The following is a 27028-nucleotide window of genomic DNA, read 5'->3' as shown; positions in this document are numbered from 1 at the left end:
GTTTTTATTCGCTAACAGGTTGGGTACGCCCACTTTGCATGTCATTAGCGATAAATATCGCTGACATGCAAAGCGGGCCCCAAACCGCTCTTACCTAAAAGCTGTTGCTAACTAATGTTAGCGGCAGCTTGCTAATAGGGCGATGAAATTATCGCCGCTTATCGGCCAAAAACGGCCGATAATTTCATTTTGCCCGTCTTGATAATATGCCCCTGAGTAGCTTGTTATAGCGAACTGATAAAGGCATCGTTATATTGCTTCATTGTGTCTGTAACACGCTGAACATGTTCCTTACAGGTATGTAAGGACTGGCCTGGCCCACTAGGTCCATTGTGAATCGTGTGGGTTCCTGTGGGATCCACGTGGATATAGGTTTGGTCACGCCTACGTTCTTTGGGCCGGAGCTGGTGATTGGCATCAGTGGTGCTAGTGTGACCACATGAGGAATACAAAAGTGTGACAAATGGCGGAAACTGGAAGAGGCCCGGTTGAGATTGGCCTGTGTTGCTCTCCAGCTTACCCGGTGGACCGGTCCCTTGCTAAAGCAAGCAGGCAATCCTAATTTCTTTCCCAGATCTCAGATAGTTTGTTTGCACATTGCGGGAGTGATTGCCTTAACCCCTTGCATGCTGCCGCGATTCTGCGCCTGTGCGGCAAAATCGCGAGTGGGCGGGTTTATGATGGCCCCAAGTCGTCATCAGCACACCAGCGCCGTAGTGCATGACGGATGGAGGCCGTCATCAGCATGCAAGGGGTTAATCCAGAGGTGTGCTCTGTGTTTTCAGCCTCTTTCCCTATGTTTCTTCTGTTCTGTCAACTCTGTGTCTCAATAGGACGCTTGTTTGTGAAGTCCATTGGGGCCTGTCCTCCAGGGTTCGCCAACTGTTTGCAGGACCCAATTCATTCATTCATTCATGCTCATTCTTTGCTCTACAGCAAACCAGAGAGGGCCTTAGGCGGCTTCACAGATGTCAAAATGACAACATTTAGGTGCATCTAGAAATGGCTGAGGTGTAATAGAGTGACCAGATCCTCCAAGTTGAGGCACATTCCTCCAAAAGGAAGGATGTAGCCTTACGGCTATAGCGGGTCGACCTCAAAGCTGGGGAACCGGGTTCGAGTCTCGGCAACAACGCGCAACATCCTGTGATTCTGGGCAAGTCACTTAATCTCCGTGTGCCTAACAAAAATGAATGTGTCCATCTGTAACAAAACAGGTGCTCATGTAAAGCGCTCTGCTAACCGAAGTCTCGATTTAGTTCACGCTATATAAAACTCAAAAAAGAAAGAAAAAAAAGGTCCTCACAGAAAGGACATGCATTTTGGTGTTTGTGAGGAGGGATGGGCAGATGTGCTGCGTTTGACACCATGAGACGTGTTTTGACCTATTCAACCATATTTGTTTATTTATTTAAACATAAATAAGCAAATCCAATGCATAAAAACAAGTAAGAAATTATGTTAGAAATACACTCACCTTAAACTCAATTTTAGCATACCACTCTAATTATGAATCTACTATATTTATTTTATCATTAATTCACTTTTTAATATGTTAATGTAATTATATTAAAGCACCTTAAATATATAGTCAAAGAAAATATATTTGATGCTAATGTTTTGTTTCTGGGACTTCCCAAATATCTGGTCAGGCGTCTGCAAATCGCCCAGAATTCTGCAGCCCGAGCCATCTTTGGTCTTCCAAGAAAAGTCAGAGCCACTGATCTTCTCTCAACACTACACTGGCTTCCTATTGCTAAAAGGATTCTGTTTAAAACTTTGACCACGACTTTCAAGGCCCTACATGGTATAGGCCCCAAATATATTTCCGAACGATTGTCCTGGTATAACCCCCCTAGATCTCTCAGATCTTCGTCCCTATCTAAAATGAGTGTCCCCATTATCAAGCGTGCTAGAGCAGGAGGACGGTCTTTTCGCTACTTAGCTCCTCATGCTTGGAATGACCTCCCAATCTCTTTGAGACAGACCTCTAGCCTTCTGTCCTTCCGAAAGGCCCTTAAGACATGGCTTTTCCCTTAATTTGATGTTGCTTCCTGTGTCTGCACGTCCTCTCAGTGTTATGTTCTCCCTTCTTCGGTTGGGTTTCCTTCGATAAAGCGCCGGGATACTCCGTGGAGTGGCCGTGCGCTATAGAAGTATAAAAATAACATAACATAACATAACATATTGCAGAAAAAATGTAATATCAAGAGAGAGAAAGATACAGAAACGCAAAACTGACCTAGTATACTTTGCACATCTTGTTTACCACACGAATTAACAACGATACTTTAATGCGAAGATCATATTCTGCATATTGTGTCATTATTCCATCCTAAACAGTAAATAATCAAATAGAATAAAGGATTGGTCTATGCTTTCCAAGCTAGGAGGCATTCCTGAATGTGAGTGGCAGTCAGGGGGAGACTGGCTTGTTCAGAAAGCAGTGGCTTTCTTGAGAGGTCGGTGCCTCTATAAGTGTACTATGCCTGATGCAGCCAATTGTATGTTATAGGTACCAAACTGCAGGTACATTTCCTGGTATTTTGTTAGATAGTGTTGGCCAATCTGTTTCTGGTTGGTGGCCAACTATACAGAAGGGCTTGTACTTTCCTCTTTACTGGTCAAACAAACCACTTTATGATGAATCCATGAAACATCCTATGTACAGGTCTTGGCCAATTGCCAGGTTATACCACTGGTAAAATGGTAATTGTGATGGCTGCCGGGATCTACACATACTCTGCTGATCAGCTGTTTGCATTGTCATAAAATGTCTTAAGCGCTTAATGTGCTTGTTTCAGGGCACTACATGTAACCAGCAGGCCATAGGCTTGTGGACGACGAGTATGACAGCATTTGTTGGACAGAGCCCTGTGCCATCTGCAGGTCACAAATTCCAATCCTAGTTGAAAGCTCATGGGGTTATGCGCCTAAAGCAAACAGCTGCATGCAACCTATAAGACGCTGTTTCAATCCTTGCAGGTGTTAACTCAAACTCCCATTCTACTAAGGTCGAGTAGGAAATAAAAACCCATGTTTAACTTCTAATAACAATTAAGTTTGTGCTGGACAAATCCCCTTTTGTGTGTGATTGCTCACACACATAGATCTACAGTAAAACAAAACACACAGACAGTTGCAACCTACATACATACATCACTTGAGAAGGTAGAACTCCCTTATACCACAGTTTATTGCTTGACAAACTTATGAAGCGACTCACAAAGCACATCTCTAGCCCCCACCCCCCCCCTCCCCCGGTGGGGGGTGGGTGGGGGGCTGAGTGTGGGCAAGATGTGCCCCGGCCCAGCTCTGCTACCCTGGGCATTTCACACTTGTTCCTAGACACAGACTCGGTGATTGTTCTTAAAGTGTGGCACTTAAAGCCCCTCCCCCTTGCCTGGCTGGTGCTGAGCGTGACCCTCTGCATGCTGCATGTGCGCAGGTGCCACTATGCCTACACCAATGTGTGTCGCGGTATCAGCACATTCTGCACGGGTGTGGCCAAGATGATTGACAAGTGGCCTCAGCACGCTTGCGGCTCTCCTTAAGTGGGACAAGCTGTACCTTCCGGACCAGAACAGTATCTGTACCGGTAACTGTGATACATCTATTAAATACCTTATAAACCGCCAACGGGATCAGAACATCACGCCGTTGGGGTTTGTGGTGGTTGAATAACAGAATATAACCTGCCCAAACAGCGTAAGTAGATTTTTGGCCCGCGTTCCACATTTTGGATTTGACTATAAAAAATCTCGCTCGGCTTTTAATTTATTCTGTTTGCGACGCAAAACAATATCTCCTCTGAGTGTTGCGGGTTTGTGTACAGAAGGCATCTGTCATCACCTCCTCCAGAGAGAGGGGTCTCGCAGATCAGGCCCTTCTAAATGCTGCATGTCAAGAGCGTGTTTGATTATTCATAGGGCTGCAAACACCGCTTCCCTCGTCCTCTCAGAAAGGTCATGCTGGCTTTGCCATTCGCGCTGGCAGCGCTGGCTTCCAAGATCTGTATTTCAGAACCCCTTGGTAAGAAAGGTAGAGCTTATCCTGGGTGACACAGATTCAGCCAATATTCTCTACTGTTTTCACAGCTGAAGATCTGTATTCCTAGTTGGCGGCCATTATTCTGCAGTTGAGGGTGAAGTGTGCATGTTAAGAGAGAGTGGGCGAGCATATGGACTCTTTCCTCCAGCAGGCCCGATAAGGCGACCCAGAGGTCGTTTGCATGCACACCTCTCCTGCTGGACCGCCTCAGCCTTGCAGGAGGAGGGATAAACGGGGGAGAAGATGCTATCGCCATCTTTGACCTACCTAGAAGAGAATTCTGACACTTTGGTTAAAAATAGTCAACTTTTTTTTAAAGGAATATGAATTATATCCTCTATCATCCACTCCTTTTTAATTACTCATAACTTCCCTGCTCCTCCAGTATCACCCCTACCTTCCACACTGCTAGACAACATTCAACATGATTCTATTCCTAAAGCTGTTTGTACATACAAAATGTTACTAACACCAACTTCTGTGCAAAACAAAAAATCTGTTTGAAATATTATGGGAAACCTCTGATGATGCACGCATTACACAATCTCAATTTGGTTTTTTAAAATAATCTTACCCCAGAATGTGTGTCTAACGGGTAGATGCATCATTGTTGCCATTTGCGATTCCTAAATTGCGAAAATTAAGGAATCGCAATTTAGAAATCGCAAATGGCAATGCATGAAAAATTTGCATCTTTTTTTGCGATTCGGTATTTTTCCTTAATTGCGATTCACAATTTGCGAATCGCGATTAAGGAAACCCTTCCCATTGATTCCTATGGGCCAAGAGGCCCATAGGAATCAATGGGAAGGCATTCACATTTTATTGTGCTGCACAGTCGGGTGGACACCAAGCACAGGCTCCCATGCCCTAAGTAAAAGGCCAATCACAACACTACTTTCATGCTGGCAAATAGTATTACCAACATGAGAGTAGCATCAAGATTGGCTTAGGGCATTGGGAGCCTTGCATTGACTACTGGGAGTCGAAAGGAAAGGCGCAGAAGAGCACCAAAGTGGCGGCCAGCAGGTAATTACTTTTCTTTTTTTTTAACCCCTGCTCTGCCCCGCACCTTCCCCTGCACTGCCCCACCCCTTTTGTTTCACAGTGGCCGCTGCTGGTTTTCACGCAGATGGAGAGACGGTGGCCTCCCACTTTCCTCTGGCTTTCTTTGGGTGCTTACCGCTTGTATAGCCAGACTGCTCTGGCTTCCTTACAGGTGGTGACAAACGTAGGTAGTATGGAGTTATCCAGGCCATTTTTTGGTCTGCAATGGATTTAACCCCATTTCACTTTTGCCACCCTTTAATGGGAGTGGACATCTCCCCTTCTGATCATGTGTCCTGGCAGTTGTCTACTCTGCCTATGGCAGTGTTGTGTCCACAAGCTAGGTGGAGGTATGTCGGGTAGAGGGTGATGTACAGGTTCGTAATGGTGTTGGACCACATTTAAGCTCCGTGCACCCTTATCGTTGAGACTTTCCCTGCCCAATTTTCCCTCCCTTCCCTCCTCCCTATTTTTCCATTGTTGTTTCCTGGTTCTCGCGGGAGCAGTGAGTTCGGAAGGTCATACTTGTATATGTACTTGTACTGACATGTTTTGCATGTGAACACTACATGATATCAGATCAGATCAAGCAGAATTTGTATAGTGCTGCTAATCACTTGTGAAGGTATCCAGGCGCTGGGCTGCAGGGCTGAGTCGAAAAGCTAGGTTTTGAGTCTCTTCCTGTAATCTGCCAGCGAAGGTGATGTCTCGACGTGGAGAGGAAGGCTGTTCTAGGACTTGGCGGTGAGGTAGGAGAAACAAGCTTTGAAAATGCAATAGGTCTCGCCTTTGATTAAGTTAAAGCCATTTGCTTTGATAATGGTATTGTATAGCAATGCAAATGGCTTTAACTTAATGAAATGCAAGACCTATTGCATTTTTAATGCACGTTTCTGGGTGAATACATAATTTGGTCAGCTAAGAGGTGTCCAACCTGCGTCTGGTTTCAATACAGGCCAGGATTCCCTCCTGAACGATTCGAGAGACTCAAGCCCACCCCACCACTCCCAAGTAGGCCTCGTGCACGGGGAGTTCTCCACCGAAAAAAAATGGGGCCAAATGGTGTATTTTCTTAAAAGTCATTTGTTTTTTTTAAAGGTACACCTGAAGATACAATCTTTGCATTATATACATTTAATGATTCACGCAGTGCACATGACTCTCTGCCATCACTCCTTGGTGAATGAAGGCGGGTCTAAGTTGTGTGTTTTTAATTTACTAACAGCTTATTACTACAATGATGGAGTGTTGTACTAATCTTGAAGAGCACAGCAATGCCTGCAATCGGCAGGTCCCAGGTTCTAATACTAGTGAGACAGCTCAGTAGGTTTAGACTTCCTTATTTAAGCTGCATGTAACTAGTTCTGGGCCTAAGAAACAGACCAGAGAGTTGTTACCATGCAGCAAATATCTCCATGTTGCCTGTGTGATGTAAGCTTGCATCTGTGCAGGCCTTGCATCTTCAGCTTTCGATCACAAGAATGTCATTTAGTTGGGCAATATTATTATTAAATGTCAACAACAATTCATATTACTGTATGAGATAAGTAAAAGGTCATAATTAGTGTAGGTATAACTAAATGCATGAAATAATGTATATTATTCTTGAACACAGACAGATACTATGTGACATATTTCTCTTGTGTTCTTCTTGTATAAACATGTTTGTAAATCACATTTCCATGGACCGCAGCAATATCTGCTGAGATTGTTCTAAACATACTGTAAAAGCAACATATGGCGCTGTCCATCTAGTACTCCAGATGGTACCATGTCTAAGCCACAGCACGTGCTGTGGCTGCCAACTCTGAGCAGGTAGATTTTAGGAGCAAGGAGGCCATCTAGGGTAAACATGGGATTTGACCTCAATGTATGGCCTCCACATGGCTGTCTCGAGTAGGGACACAGTGAGGGTTGTTGAAACGTCACTATGATGTAAATTGTGCTTCTGTGAGATGTCCATGAACTAGCCTTTAGGAATTATCTCAGAATTTAGGACCGCTACAGCATGCTCTAATGAAGGATCCTGCTCTTTGAACACCACAGTTGCCCTCTCTCAGTCCTGTAAACAACAACTGTCCCAAAGCAGAAAATCCAGCTCACCAGCTGATGCCTGTCCCTGTCCATGGATGCTACACCTGAAGCTGCAGGAACAGTGAACAGAGAGTCGACTGCCATCTGAATCAGATAACAATGCAGGATGTACAGAGCACAGTGGCATCTGATTCAAGTTAAAAGACCTGCAGTGTGTGTTCCATAGCGCGCTATGACATCTGATTCAAGTTAATAGGAGCTACAATGTGTACCGACATGAAGGAGAGCCCCCCTCTATTGCCATGAGCCGGCGCCCTTCATCTGCTCGCACGCACTGTTTCAGGGACAGCTCAGCAGCCTGCGATAATGTGCTGATATATATATAAATTAAAAGGGAGTGAGGCACGGCGCAGGGAGTCTGCTGACCCCGTAGAGAAGCACCGCTGAGATAACAACTATAAATCTGGGCGTGCGCCAAAAACATAGTGCTTACCGACATGAAGGAGACAGTGTATAACACTGAAAGTAAAAGATCCAGTCCCGGTGGGCGGGGCTAAAAGTGGACAAGACGGTAACAAGGAGGGACTAAGAAGCCTCCTTTACAATCAGAAGCCAGCGTTTCGCATGGAAGATGACGATACCCAATAAAAAAGATGGGTGGAGCTTCAAGTCCCCTTTTAAAAGCTTCCAAAAGTGTATTGATTACAAAAAGCCCTCGCATGGCGAGTGCAAAGCATGCGCGTTGCTAACGCCAGGCGAGACCTAAAAACGGCCTCTGCTGCAGCTTCGGCGGATGCGTAGTGTCTGTGCAAGGGCAGCGGAGCGAAGGTCTCTGGATGATTGGTTGAAGTTCAGGCGGTGGTTGGTGTATGCTTGTCCTAGGTCGTGGAGGGCTACGTAGGCGTGTGTCAATATCACATATGTATATCCATCCTTAACTGCCTACAGTGTTGTAATGGTTGCTTTTATGGTTTCAGTCTTGAAATAAATAAGCAAATGATGCAAGAAAAAAAAATGGAGTGCAAGAAAGTAAACTTACCGGCAAGCAGATTAAAGAGCACGGTAGTCACGTGGCCAGTGATTTGGCTTTAAAACACACCCACTGGGGAAACCATCTGAAGAGGACGCGACCCCTGCCAGTCTCCACGTGCCAGGTACTCAGCTGATCAAAAGACAGGACTCTTCGTCAAGTCCAGTCCGCGCTGCGTTGCTGCTGGTGGCGGGGACCGTATTGGAAATGTATCAACGGAGCGGGCATTAATCGATCAGCGGTGATGCAAGAGATATTTTGAGATGGAGAGGAAAGGCAGCGATAGTAAAGGGAGGATGATTTCCCCTAGAGACTCCAGAGGCAGAACCTGTCAGTTCTGGATAAACGATGCTGAAGATGTATTGATTGACATCCATCAGACGACCCCTGTATCAATATTGAACGCAAAGTAGAAGAAAGATGGTCCAGGAGAGCATAACTTTAAAAGTCAGCATACTATTCAGGGGCTGCTTGCTAATCGATAAGCATTAACAGGCCTTTGTTAGGATCGCATAATGGGTGTCTCAGGAAACCCATCTTTCATCGTGTCTCTGACCTGTCAATGTCTGGAGCTGGGAGGCAGAAAGGGGAAAGGCCTGTGTCTAGTTCACTTTTCATCTACTTGGTGATAAGGGCTTTATAGTCTGCAAACAGAGCTATCGGTTCAATAACAGAAAGCAAGGCGTGTCCAAACTCAAATGCAGTTCAGGAAATGTGAGACGGCTTTTTTATTTACATATTTGTAGCTTAATTAAGGTCAAAGCAGTCCAGTTGCATGCTGGGGCACTTTACATATATTCATTTTTTTTATAGTGAGGAACATAAAATAACCACATTCTGAATAAAATCATAAGGCTGATTCCACCTGCAGCTGTCTGTGCTGCCAGAGGGGGCGTGCAAAAAACACAGTTGATGGACAGAATGCAGAACAATGTCTTACATTCACCCCAGTACAAAGATCTGGGCCTAAATCCATCGTTTTTTTGCACTCCACACCACCCTAGGTCAGACAATGGCTATATGCAAATCAGCCTTGACCCTGTACCTCATGGGAACAGTCCAGCCGAACTACCAAGCCATGTCTTTCCCAGACCGGAATCAAGCATCCAAGGACCGGTTTCTGGCTATCAGCCTTCTTCAGCCTGGATAGCTTGACTCCAGTGATGTGGAGAGCCTGGGACTCACGTCTGAGCATACCCAGCACACTCGGGGTGAAAATTGCAAAAAACACAGTTGATGGACAGAATGCAGAACAATGTCTTACGTCACCCCAGTACAAAGATCTGGGCCTAAATCCATCGTTTATTTGCACTCGACACCACCCTAGGTCAGACAATGGCTATATGCAAATCAGCCTTGACCCTGTGCCTCATGGGAACAGTCCAGCCCGAACTACCAAGCCATGTCTTTCCCAGACCGGAATCAAGCATCCAAGGACCGGTTTCTGGCTATCAGCCTTCTTCAGCCTGGATGGTGTGGAGAGCCTGGGACTCACGTCTGAGCATACCCAGCCCACTCGGGGTGAAAATTGCAAAAAACACAGTTGATGGACAGAATGCAGACCAATGTCTTACATTCACCCCAGTACAAAGATCTGGGCCTAAATCCATCGTTTTTCTGCACTCCACACCACCCTAGGTCAGAAAATGGCTATATGCAAATCAGCCTTGACCCTGTGCCTCATGGGAACAGTCCAGCCCGAACTACCAAGCCATGTCTTTCCCAGACCTGAATCAAGCATCTAAGGACCGGTTTCTGGCTATCAGCCTTCTTCAGCCTGGATAGCTTGACTCCAGTGATGTGGAGAGCCTGGGACTCACTTCTGAGCATTCCCAGCCCACTCGGGGTGAAAATTGCAAAAAACACAGTTGATGGACAGAATGCAGAACAATGTCTTACATTCACCCCATTACAAAGATCTGGGCCTAAATCCATCGTTTTGTTGCACTCCACACCACCCTAGGTCAGACAATGGCTATATGCAAATCAGCCTTGACCCTGTGCCTCATGGGAACAGTCCAGCCCGAACTACCAAGCCATGTCTTTCCCAGACCGGAATCAAGCATCCAAGGACCGGTTTCTGGCTATCGGCCTTCTTCAGCCTGGATAGCTTGACTCCAGTGATGTGGAGAGCCTGGGACTCACGTCTGAGCATACCCAGCCCACTCGGGGTGAAAATTGCAAAAAACACAGTTGATGGACAGAATGCAGAACAATGTCTTACATTCACCCCAGTACAAAGATCTGGGCCTAAATCCATCGTTTTTTGCACTCCACACCACCCTAGGTCAGACAATGGCTATATGCAAATCAGCCTTGACCCTGTGCCTCATGGGAACAGTCCAGCCCGAACTACCAAGCCATGTCTTTCCCAGACCGGAATCAAGCATCCAAGGACCGGTTTCTGGCTATCAGGGCCTGGCATTCCTTCTGGACTGTTCCTATTGGAGACTGGAATGCATATGGTTGGTCCCTGCTTGAAGTGGACCATAGGGCAAATAGACAATGGACTGCAGTTGTGTGCAAGTGATTATAAGTGTTACAAAGCAATAGATATATTTATGTATTACAAATTGTAAATTGTGATTATCCGTAGAGTTCTGCCAGTGACATAAATTACAGACAAGAAACTAGCACCTCTATTTAAATCACTGCCGCTGAAGTAAGAGATTTGATAGGAACAAGTATATAGTTCACTACCACAGCCAAGTTGGTTCTAAGCGCTAGCCATGTCGCGGTTGCCTGACTGGGAAGCGAATGAAAATAACTGAGTTTTAAAACTGCCCTCAACGTTCTTATAATTGTTTTTTGTGCTAAAGTTTGTCTGAGAGATCCTTGCACAGTTGCACCCTCCACTTCCTAGTTTTTGACCATATATAATTCAGGGTCTACACGTTTTATGGAGCAATCCATTGTTGTCTTTTGCGTGCAACACCATGGATCAGATTGACTTCTGACGCATGCCTGGAATTCACAAAGGGATCCCTGGCAGGTGGAAGCCCATATACGGTGATGGCGATCTCCGCGGAGATCCCCGCAGCCTTAAATCCACCAAGTGGTGGAACAGGGGCGTTCCAGGGCATGGCTTGCCTTCAAAGTTCGGAATCTCCCACAAGCATGAAGGTTTGTTGGCATTTGCAAACGACAAAGGGTAACAAGCAGACCTTTAATAATGGCCCAGTATTTGAAGAGGGGAGTGAAGGCAATTTAAAGTTTTCAGTAAGGGTGCACAAAGTTTGTGTAAATTGATTTTGCGTAATTACGTGAGATTTAGGCGAAATTGCCTGTTATGTGAAATGCAAATCCATCGTTTTCCGCTATAGTGGGTGAAGATGCATCATCATCTCAGTTTTTGACATGAGGTTGCATTTGGTGGTAAAAAGAAGATGCAAAAAATGAAAAGCGCCATTAAACAGCTGCTGGAATCCTTTTATTCCTGTGTGTTTGCTGTAAATTGTTACCATAGTGAGAACCCATTTGCAGTGATTCAAGAGGCCCTAGTGACTGAGGTAGACGGGAGATGCTAGACAGCCAGCACCCCTCAGAACCCACTCCGCCCCCAGAAGGGACTTTGACGCGCCCCTTTCCCATCTCAATGTTCCCTGACTTGTTTGATATGAACCCCTCTTTGAGGCAAGTGCCTGGGTACCCCTATCGGGTGATAAGCCATGCTTTATAAATCCTGATTGATTGATTGAATGAATGAGCTTTGTCCCCAGGCTTCCATACCCCCTCACGCCCCAGGTGGCACCCCCAGATCCGTATCCCTCCCACACATGCTCTGGATCCTGTTTCATGATGTGCTGTATTTATTCTTTCCTTTTCTCTCCTCCCCACCCTCTTAGTTGTGTTGCTGTTCATATGCCCACATGCTTGGGCACACAGGGGCAGACAGGGCCATTGACGCTCCAGCCGCCGATCATAGACTCCTGCGCATGCACGGAGAATTGATCTTCATGGAATGAAATCCTGTGAGCGTCACTGTTCAACGCTTGCACCACCAGCAGCTCATGACAACAAACTCAAAGGAAGAGACCCATGGGCAGGAAAGAGGCCTCGGGTGGAGCTTGAGGGGCGTGGCACATTCACCAGGTGTAGTCAGCAGAGCTCGAATGAAAACCAAACCCTGCCCTGGTAAAAGTGCATAACCAGACCCACCTGTAGTGACTGTCAACATAGTGATGTGGGCTTAGGGTTTCCCATCAAAGACAAACTTAGAAAAAATTGTTCCAAATAGTGGGAATTACTTTATGATCCATCAAGGCTCGATGTCAAACTATTGATAACAAAAATATCACCTTACATAAATCTTGTGGCTTAAATATTGTTGGTCGATATTCTATGATCCACTTCACTGCGGCGATAATTTATTGAATGACATTCGGACGCAATAAGTTGGTTAGACGATATTCATGGTTCGGTATTGTGGTACCCCTCCGATCAGGAATGTGCTGGCTAGGCGCTTTCGTGGCTGGATCAATGCTTGAATCACCAGTCCAGCCATGTCGGGGAGCATGTCACGACTATGGATCTCAATGTCGTTCCCAGGATACGGGATCCCTCTTCTTTCCGGCAGTTAGTGAGGTTTTTCAGTCTGTAGCCGCCCAGGCAGTATCTGCTTCACTGGCCTTGAGGGCCACCAGATAAGATGAAGAAGGGCCAACAACAAGGCTCTGGAGCGCCCCAGGGGTGAGAACTAAACTAAATGAGTGAATCAATTGCACCCAGTAATGATGTGACACTAAAGACTCGCGACAATGAGCATATTTGATGCAGCGTCGGTTTGCTTCGTTAATTTCATCTGCATCTATATGAAATCATTTGTCTCAAAATGAACATCTGGAATTCTGGGGCTTACGCGAAGCACAGCTGGATGACACCCAAGAGTGCTTTCTCTAAAAGATGCGCCAGGCGGGTTTCCAAATCCCCATTAAATAGATAAATGCAGAAGACGTGTGCAGTGCCCTGCTTGCAGCAGCCTACACCTAGTGGTGGTGCCAAATTCCTGCGGAAAGTAATAAATAGCATGTTTCAGTGTTTGGGAATGCCCGTAAAGGCAAAACTCAATTTGGCATGGAGGGATAAAAACACTAGGTTTCTGTAGCAACACTGCTGCATTGTGGCAGGAGGCCAAGATCACAGTGTGTATTATTAGTCTTGGTTCCATCTACTCGATTATCCTAGCCTCTTCTGCTTCGTTGGTGTCCTTGATTTAGGGATCATTATCTTTCCAGCTATTTTGCTGTCCCGAGCAAGCTCTAGTCACCCGAAGAAGACTTTGACCACCTTACATCACCAAGGTGCCGATTATGGATTATGATGTATCGCTGTATATATGGCAACAGACTTAACATAAGCACCAAGAGAAAATTAATGTGGAATTGTAATTTTCAATGGGTTTTGTATATTCGGAGGTCTGTGCCTTGAGGCTCCTTATCTGTTGCTCAGTCAGCAGGTTTTAACTCTCTTTTTTGTGGCCATTGTAAGAGGAGATGACCTTTTGTATTCACCCCAAAGGAAAGTCCTCTGTTGTCCCAGTTAACACCTGTTCTGATCATTTCTCCTGCTGTTGCCTGTAAGCTCCCTCGGTTTGATTAATGGCAATGATGATCATTTGCAAACACCCAGCAGCACTGTGGCATGTTCTCTTAATATCTCATGAGCTGTGAAGCAACTGATATGCTCAAATGCTAAAACTGCCGATGAAGAAGTTATACAAAGATACCATAGGTAGTGAAAACATTATTAGTTACTTAAGGGTCTATTAGGATGGCAGACGGATGGCCAACGCCCGGGCTGGCGGTGGCAACCGCCAGACCGGCGGTGGACTTCCGCCCGCGATCGCAACCTGGAAAACCGCCAGTCCCATTAGCATGGCGGTGACGACCGCGGCAGTGAGATTTTCCGCCCGCCACTTTTCCGCCGGTACCAGTCCCCACGCCTGCCTAGAGGGCGGAACTGGACCGCTAAAATGGTGCTGGTGCAGGGACAGGCTCCGCCGGCATGATTATGATGCCGGCGGTAGCCAGCCTTTCCGCGGCGGTGCCACAGCCATGGAAAGGCATGTGGAGAATGTCTCCGGGGGCCCATTACGGGCCCCCAATGTGTTGGGGGCTGTGTGGGTGCACTGGGGGAGTACTCATGGTACCCCCTACATGTCCCTGTACCAGGTGGCAGCCACTGTGCAGTGCCTGCCACACAATGCAGTGATATGCATGACATGCTCCTTTTCACATCGCGGCTGTGCTGCTGGCAGCAGCAACCGCCGCAATGTTAAATGCTGCGATCTGACCGCCGTGGTCGGATATCGACTTCGGAGCATACTAATTGGACCGATGGTTATGCTGCGGTCCTAGCGGGCGGTGTTTTCCCGCTACCATGGCGGTCGGAGTGATTTTCCGACCGCCATCCTAATAGACCTCAAGGTTTCTTTTCTGGATTAAATTATGTAGGTACCTGGGGTGATGTGTAAGTAGAGTGCTGATGAAGCATGGAATGCAGATCCTTGGTAATATGCCTGAGTTTTTTATTCTGATTTGGGACTTGACAATATGTGTTGATTTGGCTGATAATATACGTATGGGCCTTGGACACGTCCGCTGGTCTTGTTGCGCTTAGGACTGCAGCTTGCAGTTTAGCCGTGCCTGTATTTAGCTCATGTTTGATGCCTGCAATCTTTACATCACTCAAAGCTACCTTTTTCCATTTCAGAAACATGTCGCAGTTGGATGGAACTATATCCCTAGTAGCTATCAGGAGTTGGTTTTTCGACTGCTAATAAGGTGACTCCCACAAGGGCTTCAAGGTTAAGAACAGGGGATTATGGTCGCTCTCTGTAGGCAAGCCCACTGTCATATCCGTCATACTCCCTCATAATTTTACGTCAAGGAGGATGTAGTCAATCTGGGATGGGCAGCTGGCTCTATTGTAGGTGTTTCTAAAGACAATGTTCCCTAGACAGTCTTCTGGCACAGTACAAATTAATATAGACTCGATCAGTGCTATATTCTTTGTCCAGTCAGACAGGTCTTTAATATATATTAAATGTGTAACATAAAGTAGGGAAGAAATCCAAGTGGGACACAACCTGCATCCTACTGACATGAACAGACAAACAACATTAAGTAAAGGGGTCAGGCAAAGAAAATGTGTCTGTATATAAGATTGATACAAATGGAACAGACAGAATATCGTGGAGACACCATTACATGTTCTAACATAGCAGTTTAGTGGATGTATATGGTGTACATTTTGTCGACGGCGTTTCAATCCCTTAAATAAATAGGGGGCTCATCTTCAGGCCATTAAAGTGACATGCCTGTATACACAAAGCTGTAATTGCATAAACCATGGGAAAAATAGGGAGGAAGCAAGAGAAACATGAGATTTTAAAAGGGCAGCTGATGGTCCATACAGTCGTGCTCAAAGGTTATCTCAATTGAGATATCAGTTGTGGTGTTCGCAATTTATTAAAGTCAGAGTGGAGAAGAAATGGCCGTGTTATGAGGTTTGCAACGAAAGTACGGGAGAGCTAAGGAATCAAGGACAGAGTAGAGCTAGAAGTCATGTGTCATGATCTGGCGAGAGGAGATCAAAGTGAGTGAATCGAAGTAAGGATGCTGGCCATGCAATAGGAAAAAAAAAGAAAAAAAACAACACATGATACGGGATGAAGTAGGCGGGATGCGCGGTGCATTAATGGGGTTTGAGATGCCAGTGCTAGTTGGACATTAATAGGAGCTTACCAAATGGGTAGGGCTCGTAGTCATCAATGGGCTGTTAGGGCATCTAACGATTTGAGGTAGCCATATGATAGCTGCAAGTGGGGTAATATGTATTAATGTGCAGTTAGTCACTCGAGTGGGTGTTAAAAATTGAGGTCAGTAACTGATGTAAGGAAAAACTGAAGAACTGCTAGGTCCAGTGTTGTTAGGAATGATCAATTATGCAGTTACTGGCGTCTTGCGGACCTTAGGTAAGCCTGTAAGCGGAAGGGTCACGGAATTAAACATATGCTAATGCCCATGGACGCCTATGGCCATCGACAAAATGTACACCATATACATCCACTAAACTGCTCTGTTAAAACATGTAATGGTGTCTCCACGATATTCTGTCTGTTCCATTTGTATCAATCTTAGATACGGACTCGTTTTCTTTGCCTGAACCCTGTTGTTTGTCTGTTTATGTCAGTAGGACGCAGTTTGTGTCCCTACTTTATGTTATACATTTATTATATATTAAAGACCTGTCCGACAGAGAATATAGCACTGATCGAGTCTATATTAATTTGTACTGTACAAGAAGACTGTCTAGGGTCCATTGTCTTTAGAACCAATTGCCTATTGGGTTCCCTTGTGCTTTTCAACACTATTGTAGGTGTTAGCACCTTGCTTGTCAGATAAGGACCTGCCATTGGCTACCCTTAGCCCATACTCCATGGTGATGGCATTAAATTGGAGTACCTGTTGTGTCACTCTTTTGACTAGGGGGAGGTCAATTTGGGGGATTTCCCATCTGCTGTCTTGATCTTCTAATCCCGGTAGGACTTCCAGAACTTGGGGTTCGAAGGTGCAAATAAAATCCGCTGCGACTATAACTCTTGCATGGGGTGAGCAGTTAGCTAGGCAACCTCTAGTGTGCTGTCGTTCATATTGTTCTTGTTTACTCACTGTAAATTTTTACACAGAAAGGTGCATCATTAAATAATGTGCTGTAATACAGGAATATCGTGTTAGAATTTCTGAAAATAGACAAAATTTTGCCGGTGTAATGTAAGCTCTGAATGGGAATGGCTAATGGTGGAACAAACTAGAGACCCTCCTGAAACCTGATGTTGATGGACCAGATAGAGTTTGAGGCAGCCAGGAAGTAAACAGAGAAGGAGCAGCCTGAGGCTAGATCCAGGAAGTGAACAGAGAAGTAGCGGGCCTCAAGGAGCGGGCTGAGGTCAGAGTCAGGAACTAAACAGAAACAGAGCGGGCTGAAGCCAAAGTCAGGAAGTGAACAGAAACAGAGCAGGCTGAGGCGAGAGCCAGGAAGGGAACAGAGACAGAGCGGGCTGAGGCCAGAGTCAGGAAGTAAACAGAGACAGAGCGGGCTGAGGCCAGAGCCAGGAAGTAAACAGAGACAGAGCGGACTGAAGCCAGAGTCAGGAAGTAAACAGAGACAGAGCGGACTGAGGCCAGAGTCAGGAAGTGAACAGAAACAGAGCAGGCTGAGGCGAGAGCCAGGAAGTGAACAGAGACAGAGCGGGCTGAGGCGAGAGTCAGGAAGTAAACAGAGAAGGGACGGGCTGAGGCCAATCAATCACTCAGGAGAATTGTAAGCGCATTACTCACCCGTGAGGGCCTCAAGGCGCTGGGGGAGGGGAGTCCGCAGATCCAGAGTCAGGAAGTAAACAGAGAAGGAGCGGGCTGAGGCCAGAGGTCAAGCATGTGCATTGGGTGCACTGGGCTCCCCGTCATCACCAGGGACTCAGTTGGCCTCTCCAAAAAACTGGATGACGACTCATAGGACTTCCCGTCTGCAGTGCCTAGTTGTCACTCCAATGAGAGCTTAAAACAATGATGGCATGAGCCACATTGATGTGGACTGCATGGGAAGTGTTGTATTGTGTGGTATGTGTGCATAATTGTTAGTTGCCCATTCCATAACATAACTGGACTGCAACTGTCTCTGCAGCACAGGACAGGAACAGTCTGATCACATCCTGTGGCCTAAGAGCTGTGATGATTCTGGGACAGCGAGGAAGACAAGGAACCTGGATTTTGTAGTGTTTCTTCTTGTACCATATTTGTGTTTGGAGATGGCTGGGGATTTCCTGTTATGCAGGGCGGCTCGTGGCACTGCCCTTGGAGGAGGCTGAAGGTTTGTTTGGCAATCTTTATTATGTCAAAAGAGGAACAAAGATGATCAGACTTAGAGCTTTCACAACAGGGGTTTACGCAAGGGTCGGAAAATAACGTCCCACTTGTAATCTGGCCCAAAACTCGTATTAGCGGTCATTTATTGCACCCGATAAATAACGTACCCGGTGGCATAGTTATTTATCAGGTGCGATAAATAGCACCTCTACTTGTAATCAGGCCTTTGTAATTTTTAGAGCACTTCACGCCGCGCGTCTGCTAGTTTTGAGTGCTGTAAATATTCGGCTGTTACTATCACCCAAAGTAAGAGGTTTCAGTTTAGCAGTCTCAGAAGGGTGGAATGCTAAGTCTGCCTTGCTGGGTCTTTAACTCAAGGAGCCTCATTTACGAAGCCCCTTGTGGCACTTTTTGCGCCACCGGACTGTCACTTTTTTACCCTCCTGTGGCACAGTGTACTGCAGCATAATTACAAGGCCACACAAAGCCACTTTACGTGGCTTTTCATGACCTTGTAAATATGTGTCCCTTTCACACAGACCACTGCGTGAAAGGAGTGTCCATGGGTATTGCTGTGGGTGTTCCAATGCAACACCCATGGAATCTTAAGAGCGTGGGGGGTGGGCTTTACCTAACTTCATGCTTTATTACTGGGCTTCGGTTATGAATTACAGCATAAGATTACTTAACTCTAACCCAGATGATCTGAGTATTCCCACACCTCAAGAACTCATCCTGGGGAACGGGAGCAGAGGCTGTCTCTGGCGACACGTTAATGATGATCACCTTAAAAAAGTGAAATTCAAAACCATCAATAGTGTTGTCAAAGTCTGGGGAAAGGTTAAAAAACTACTTGGTCTTGGCCGATTTTCACATTACACACCGGTGTTTCAGAATACAGATCTCCCAGAAATATTTCATGACTCCTATGTACGGAGCTGGTGTGCATTAGGGATTGAGCAACTCGGTTGTTTTTTTTCTACTCAGGGAATTAAATCATTTGATGAATTAAAAAAAGACTATAACATCCCCAACAGGGATTTTTTTTAATATCTTCAGGTGAGAGACTTCCTACTAAAAAAGGGGGGTGGTCGTATTAAATTTCAAATATGCCAAATCATAGAAAATATACGCAGCAACACGCCCCCAAGAATTGGTGAGATCTATGAAAGTTTTAACGCCTTACTCCCAGATGATATGGACAAACATGGGGCGGCATGGCAAATTAAACTAGAAGTTCCACCCAGTATTCCCCTTATTGCATATGATTTGTCACTTACTTACTTAATGTCCATAAAACTACAGGCGCAGTTTTATAAAACATATTTTTCATTATATTATACACCGTATAAAATTGCTAAATGGGGGACTGGTAAAGGCACTACTTGCCCACGATGTGCGCTCCTCGCTGCAGACAGTGTTCATATGTTCGCCACATGTAATATCCTAGCAAACGTTATAAATGAAATATCTGGGTTTCTTTCGGACATTGCCCATGCTAGGGTTAACATAACAACTGAAGAGATTATGCTGGGCATTTCTAATAAAGAACGTCCTAGACAGGTTCAAGGGCTGATTTTCGTGGCAATGGCTATCTTTCGACTGTGTGTCGCATCAGCCTGGCTCGATCCCACTCCACCATCCTTTCCTCAATGGAAGGCTAGATTACTCGCAACATGTAGTCTCGAGGTCGCCATTTATAAACAAAAGGGGCGTAATATTCGGAAGAGAGGCATGAAAATTTGGGCACCTGCTAGATTGGATTCAAGCGCACTGAATACAGGAATTGAAAAAGCCTCTGATAAATGCTAAATTCTTTAATCACCAAATAACGCAATCCAACCTTTTTGATAATACTAAATTGTGTCTCATTAAATCATTACAGAAGGAAATGTATGATTAAGAGTGCATTGAGTTTTGATGCTAATATATTTTCTTTCTGTTCTCCTTTATTCCCTCCTTAAGGAATTTGTATTTGTGTACTGCAATACCTATGTATGTAACAATAGAAGTACCTGTCCTCATGGGGGGTGGTGGGGTGGGAACCAGGGGCTATAAATATGTTGTAAAAACTTGAATAAAAATTGTTATAAAAAAAAAAAGGAATCTTAAGCATTCCCAGATTTATGAGGAATCATAAACCTGGGAATGCGTCAGATTCTCACGCCATGCAACGAGGAGAAATATCCTTATTTCTCCTCGTTTTTATCCCTTTCTGTGTGCTGCATTCTGCAGCACTCAACGAAAGAGAAAATCCCCTCAGTTGATTGATTTCATGCAGAAAGCTGTCCCTTCCTGCACAAAATCAATCACCCCCGCAATACAGACGCTACTGCACATGGCACAAAGTGGCTGCGCTGGCGCGTGGCGGCTCCTTGTGCACCCGCACTGGGGGAAAGGATATCTTACAGATATGGTGCCTTTCTGCCCGCTTCTTTTGACTCAGGGCAATACCACAAGATTCCTTGCCTGCGCCAAAACCTCGTAAATGAGGCCCAAGATCTGCAGTTCACTGCATATCTCAGCTGCGAGCGTTTAACTGACCGAGCCATCTTTTGCACACTGTGGATGATTCTCCTAAACAGTGGCTGCCTTGGGAGATTTTCGACAGTGTCAGACTCAATTCATAGTGGCCACAGAGTGAAAATAATAATAACAAGAAAATTTTGTTTTTTACATTTTTATTTAGCACTTGCAGTTGCAACACTCTGTGAATGGCAGGTGTTACACCATATAATAATTATTTTATCATTTTCGGCAGATAAATTGCTGACTGTCAGCCGAATTGCATTTTTAATCCGTGATCTGCTGAAAGTGCTTCCAAATAAAAGCCCCGCCGAGGTGGTATCCCAGAGTGATTCCGCCGAGGGCTGCTAGCAGCATAGCAGATGCAGGCAGGAGGAGGCAGCTGGCTGCTATCTTGAATTCTACTCAGGGGAGGAGCAGGGGAAGTCCTGAAATTTGTTTTCATAAGCAAAATAATTTTTTCCAGACACGTTGGATAACTAGAGTGAAATATGATTATTCAACTGAAAAAGTATAATTGTTCTCCTGTCACTGCAACTGCCAGCTGGTTACTAGAAAGTGCTATAATTACATGAGCGATCTGCTTACCCAGGGTGCATTTTCACAGGCAAGAGACGCCGCCATTTCTCTTTAGCGTGCAATAAAAATATTCGCCATTTAAATACCGCCTTGAATGGCCACTTGCTGCTTAAACTAAGTGTTCATAAAACACCACTATGCGTCAATAATGTTATGATAGTTTTCCGTTTTTACTGATTTTTACAGATAAACACAGACAGAAAGCAAAGTGTTCCCTGTTTCTTTTTTTTTTTAAAGTGGAAAAATATGGAACCTTGTGCTTCTTTGTGGCGACTCTACATGCTGTTTTTTGTAATTTCCAGGACAACAGCTGAGCAGATAGACAGCATGGGAAGTTAAAAACAGGCTGAGATTTCCCTAAATGAAGGTGTATGTTAACATATGTTTGTATTATGATGCTGGTGCAGTGTTTTGCTTATTTGGCTGTTTAATTTGCAAAAACGTGACAGGCAGCAAAGTATGAGTGCATGTTTATCAGTTAAATACATCTGGAAATATACTATTTTATGACTTCATATATTCACAAAACACAAAATAAATATGGATAAATTCCAATTAGATGGGCAAAAAATAAATATTGATTAATACAGACGGAAATGTTAAAAAAAATTAATACCGTAAAACCGGGAGCCCTAGTTATGATGTGTCATTATGCTTTCGTATAGCGCTTGCACTCTTCTGTACCTGTCTTGGCACTAGGAAGTTTCAAACAATATTGCATTAGATGAATATAAAATGAAATAACTCACCTTCTGCATTTTTACTCATCTGAAAACATCCCTATCTTAAGATGTATTCCATCCCAAGTGAGCTGGAGATTTTTCTTCATTATTACGTGTTTGTAGGGGGCGCTTGGAGGGGCGTAAGCAGGGGTGGGTGGGTGGGTGGGGCGAAGGAGGACCCACAAGGCGCGAGACAGTGCATTATCGTCCTCCGACTGTTGAGCTTTGCCAAGATTCCACTCCAGCCTGTGACCTACAGTCTACACACTGGTTTTTGCAGCAGGTGCTGAACCCTCAGGTTTGTCTTGGTGCTATTCTATGTACTGTAAGCAGTGCAAGAAATGAGGTGCATCCAACCGGATCCGGCAGCTGTCCACAGCGCCTCGAGACCCTCATGGGTGAAACAGTCGATCGATTGATTATTGAGCCGGATCCGGCCCACCCAGTGAAATATGCCGAGAGGTGCGCCCGCCCCTTGTCTGCTTTCAGAGAATAGGGTTGTTTTAAATTTTATTTTACATTCCAGCTGCGCCCAAAACAAAGACTGGATTTATAGGGCCTTCAGCCCTCATTTTGTCGGAGTATCATCTTGAGGGCAAGTATTTAAGAGAAACTTCGATTTGTAGCCACGTTTTGACTTTGTTCAGCCATTGGGTATAAGGGATATGCATGCACTGTAAGAAGGTCACAAATATCTGTTTGTGGAAGAATTACACAAATAGCTAACACTTACTATTTAAAAAATAAAAATCTTGTATGAGGTACTCATCCCAATACAAGTTGTCAGGGTGCTTTACGTCACACAAACACATTGTACAGAAACAATAAATTACACACATGGGTAAATCAATGAACATGACGTGTTACTTAAAACAATAAGGGTAGCAAGATTTAGTAGTCACTTATTGTCCATACTGGTAGGAATTTTATGTTAAGAGTGCACAGTCTAGGGAAACACATAGTCAGAATTTAAAACATACCATAGTATTTGGGGTTTTCTGCTCTAATAAGACTTTATTGCTACCCAAAGGAACTTTTAGCAACCTTAGAATAACCAATGATCGAGGAAATTAATACGGTTCTGAATCCACGCCTTGCAGTCTGCATACAGCTCCTTGATGTTGAGACGTAGCTTTTCTGTGCTAGATTAGAACAATAACAGTTTATGAATTGCAAGTGACGTGAGGATCTCTGTGACAAAAGCAGCAACCCACTGAGCTATCTACATCAAATAAAAATCTGTGATGTGCATGTTGCACCATGCACTTTGTAGGAGACACATTAACACTCTGTGCTACTTCATGAGTCAAAACTGTGACTGGACAAAACACAGATCTCTCCAGGAGGTGCTTTAACCACCAGAGCTGTCCTACTGATAGAGCGCGCAGGTCACCCGGGCCACTAGTTTACCAAATTTCCACGCACTGGGCCCTGGCGTGCATATGATGACAGGTTTTGCATGAACCGGGTGAAACCTTTCCACGCTACTATGAGTAATTCGGGGGGTGACTCTCACACCACTTACTATTCATGTACCTGACTTACCACAGGCACATTACTCCTGATGGATCAGGAGCTAGCAGTGGACAGGCAACAAGATTCCTAATAGGAGTAGAACTTTTATACACTCAGTACATTTATCCACACCTTATAATGTATAATGACCACAGACACCTGATGGGTTTTCAAAGTTTATATAAAGAATTTTTAGAATGAATATGCCAGAATAATAAGGCAAATACAAATCAGTACATCAATAATTAGGAGTAAAGCCACAATGTAACTATGGATTAGGGCAAGTACCATTAGAGTATTAGGGAACACTACAGAGTATGAGCATTAGGGAACATGCTATTCAGCACAGGTTTAGACTAAGGCAAGGGACGTGAGAAGGACCTATCATGTGCACTTATTCTTATTCTAACTTTATGCTATTCTTACTAAGTTCACTGCAAACATACTAAAGGGAAGGGAAAATGGAACACACTAACATAAAATGACAATTTAATAATATCCTACAGGTAGGGAAAGAAGTGGAACATCACTAATAAACAATTGCATATAAATCACTTTTAAAGGTGATAGGGCAATATCACAGGCAAGAGTGCTTTATTTAAGAAGAGAAAAAGGTAAGAGTATAGTCAGACGGACACCCACATAAAATATTTACCTAGGACGGGAATGAAGACTAACCCTGGCCACGGGTCAGCTGGGACAAGATCGGGGACAAGGACCCTCAAGGATTCAGGAATACCAGAAGGTGAGCAGGTACAGCTCACGGACAGTCAGGACAGGATACCCCTCAGGATTTGGGTCAGGACTGGGCTCACCAAAGGGCACGACCAACACCTGCAGCTTCGGATGCAACGCCTGCGTTACCCCCTCTCTGCACGGAATCCGCCAGTAACCCCGATTGGGTTTTCGAATCTCCCAGCAAAGTGCTTCGCCAGCACTTAGGTCTATTTCCACCCCTTGGAGTTTGTGGAAAGTGTGGACAGAGTGCTCCGCAGCGCTCTGTATCAATCACCTTTAGAGTGCGTAGGGTCAGTGACAGGTCTGCTACTCGGACAAGTCGGACAATTTTTCTAAGCTAAACTAGACTAGATATACTGTTTTGGGACCCCTAGACCACCCACAAATGTTGCAAGTGACAAGGTCCCAACTCATGATTGGTCAGGAGAGGTGGTTATGTCATGGTTACCACCTATAATTCTGTGTTCCCACAATGAATATTTAATTTTTCATACCCGCCCCTTGCGTTCACGTTCCCAGGCATAGGAATATGGAAAACAATGAGAGTGTACAGAATATAGAAACATTGTAGCACAATTTAGGTAGATAGCAGCATCTTCTCCCATGACCTAGGTAGGTTCCCAGGCGCATCTTGCTTCAGGAGCCAGCTGGCTGAGGTTTGCTTCTGCGCAGTTGGGTTTTTCCCTCATCACGTGTGCGGGGAGTTTGCATGCTTCAAAATGGACTCAATCTCCCGACCCAGGCCCATGGATGTGTAATACATGAAAAGTAAGCGAAAACAGATTAGAAACACAGAAAAAATGAATACACTGTATACCAGGTAATGCTTCACTGCACCCCTTATTTTATAATATCTATAGCATTAAAGTTAGTGCGAAAAAGACAGATATGCAAAGCAGCAGGGGCTGGCAGAGAGCATGGTTAAATACAAGCAGCCATTTTCAGCGACAATGCGCATGAGCAACAATATCCCTCCAAAATGCGAGTGCGTCACATCACGTGGGTATGACCGACGCATGCGCAGACTGGATTTCTGCGAAGCGGCCATTCAGTAGTGCAAGCTTTGTTATTACGGAAAAGACACATAGGCAAGCCTCCTAGGGACACCCGCGTGTTTGGGAAAAAAGGCGAAATAAATGACGGACAGGTTGAATTAATATTTTTACAAGTTAGGCGAGGTTCTTGAGTATGAGCAAGTCGCTTTACGTGCGAATCCTTGCTCCATCACTACTGTTAACATTATCCCAGGAGATTTGCTGAGGGTACAAAGATCTCTGCAGCAGACACCTTAACAACATAAGATATTTTAGAATGCAGCCCCTTGGTGGCCAATTTAGTAACCCAGAACACATTTACTGACACCTTTGTCCTTGTTGCCAATTTCTGTGCGACAATTTGTAAAAAAATGAATACATAAGGTGACTGTCAGACTCTGCTTTTCATGACCCCCCACTGCCCCCTTCATGACTCCATTCCCTTTCCAGACCTTGGCGCCTGATTTATGGGTTTCCATAGTAAATGTTTTCCAATTTAAGCTTTTCCTGTGAGTAAAATGCCATTGTAAACCCAAAAGTAATAAGTACTAACACCTTTTATTATTTTAATCTTTATGTAGCCCCACTTGCACGGCTTTTTCATGTTTATGGTTTTTCGGCCATATCCTATGAGACGACACTCAGATTATCCTCTCAGTGGCCAGCAATTTGAAAGAGACAGCAGATCGCTTTAATGTGTGTATGACCCAGATTAACAACTGGATCGAGCTTAACTGCTTAAAACTAAACTCTGGTAAGACTGACGTTCTTCTTCTGGGTAACAACACCTCTTTTTGGTCACCCTTGTGGTGGCCAAGGATATGGGTACGCTTCCTTCACCAGTAAACAAAGAACGCAAACTTAGGCATTATGGTTGATAATAAGCTGACCTTTCAAGATCAGATCAATACTCTGGTATCATCTGTCTTCTTTTTACTGAAGCTGATCAAAAAGGATCTGTCCATTTATTCCATCTGATCTTCAGAAGACACTGCCGACCGCCTTGGTTTTATCCTAACTTAATTATAGAAATGCACTATTTCTCATTGGAACATTGGAATGTTGGGAGCGCCATCGTAGACAATGGAGTGCTCCCTGCTTCTAAGGGCCGGTAAAGGCCCGCAGAGCAACATTCCAATGTTCTACAAAGGCTTCTCGAAGCTCGAGGGGATTTATATCCCCTCGAGCTTCGAGAACCCTTTGTTTAATTTGTTAGAACATTCTGCCCTCTAGTGGCAGAATGTTCTAATAGCCTTATAGCCCTTCGTACCAGGGCTATCACGGCAATTAAAGTCCCGCTGTCTCGTTAAAGTCCCTCGCCTTCGGCTCTGGCCTTTAACGATTCAGCGGACCTTTAATAGCCGGTATAGCTCGCTACGGTGGGCTATAAGGCTATATTATTCCCCAAAAACTTTGCAGCAGCTGCAAATGTTACGAAATGCATCAGCTCGACTTCTTCTAGGCATCCCTAAATACCGATCTATTTTACAAGGCCTACCAACACTGCATTGGCCATCATTTCAGAAAAGGGTCATCTTTAAATCCCTGTGCTTTGCTTGAAAGCATTAGATAACATTGGTCCAGATGACTTTATGTGGTATACTCAATCGAGAAATCTATGATCAAACACGGCCAAAATGGTGAAGATTGCCCGAATGAAATCCGCCTCCTGGGCAGGAAGAGGGTGGAGGGGGTTCATCACTGGAACAGCCAAAATATGGAACCCACTTCCTATCACTCTAAAACTCAGCCCAGACCTATGGTCCTTCAGGAAAGCATTCTCTATCCTTTTCCTTTTCACCCATTCTTATTCTCCTAGGGGGACAGAGGATAGGGGGACAGCCAAGCATATATACTGTGTAACTGTATCCTCCACAAAAACAGCCA

At 44.8% G+C, this 27028-nt stretch overlaps 1 protein-coding gene across 3 annotated transcripts in view; it reads left to right on the top strand.

The window, feature by feature from the left end:
* The window catches only part of RBMS3 (RNA binding motif single stranded interacting protein 3), a 1376050-nt gene that overhangs the window by 1257276 nt on the left and 91746 nt on the right, over positions 1 to 27028 (top strand). The gene's annotated exons all lie outside the window — the stretch shown is intronic.

This window comes from Lissotriton vulgaris, chromosome 10, assembly GCF_964263255.1.
Source record: "Lissotriton vulgaris chromosome 10, aLisVul1.2, whole genome shotgun sequence".
In the NCBI taxonomy this organism is placed as follows: domain Eukaryota; kingdom Metazoa; phylum Chordata; class Amphibia; order Caudata; family Salamandridae; genus Lissotriton; species Lissotriton vulgaris.
Note: the sequence above shows the minus strand (reverse complement) of the source record. Positions and strands in the feature narration are given on the sequence as shown.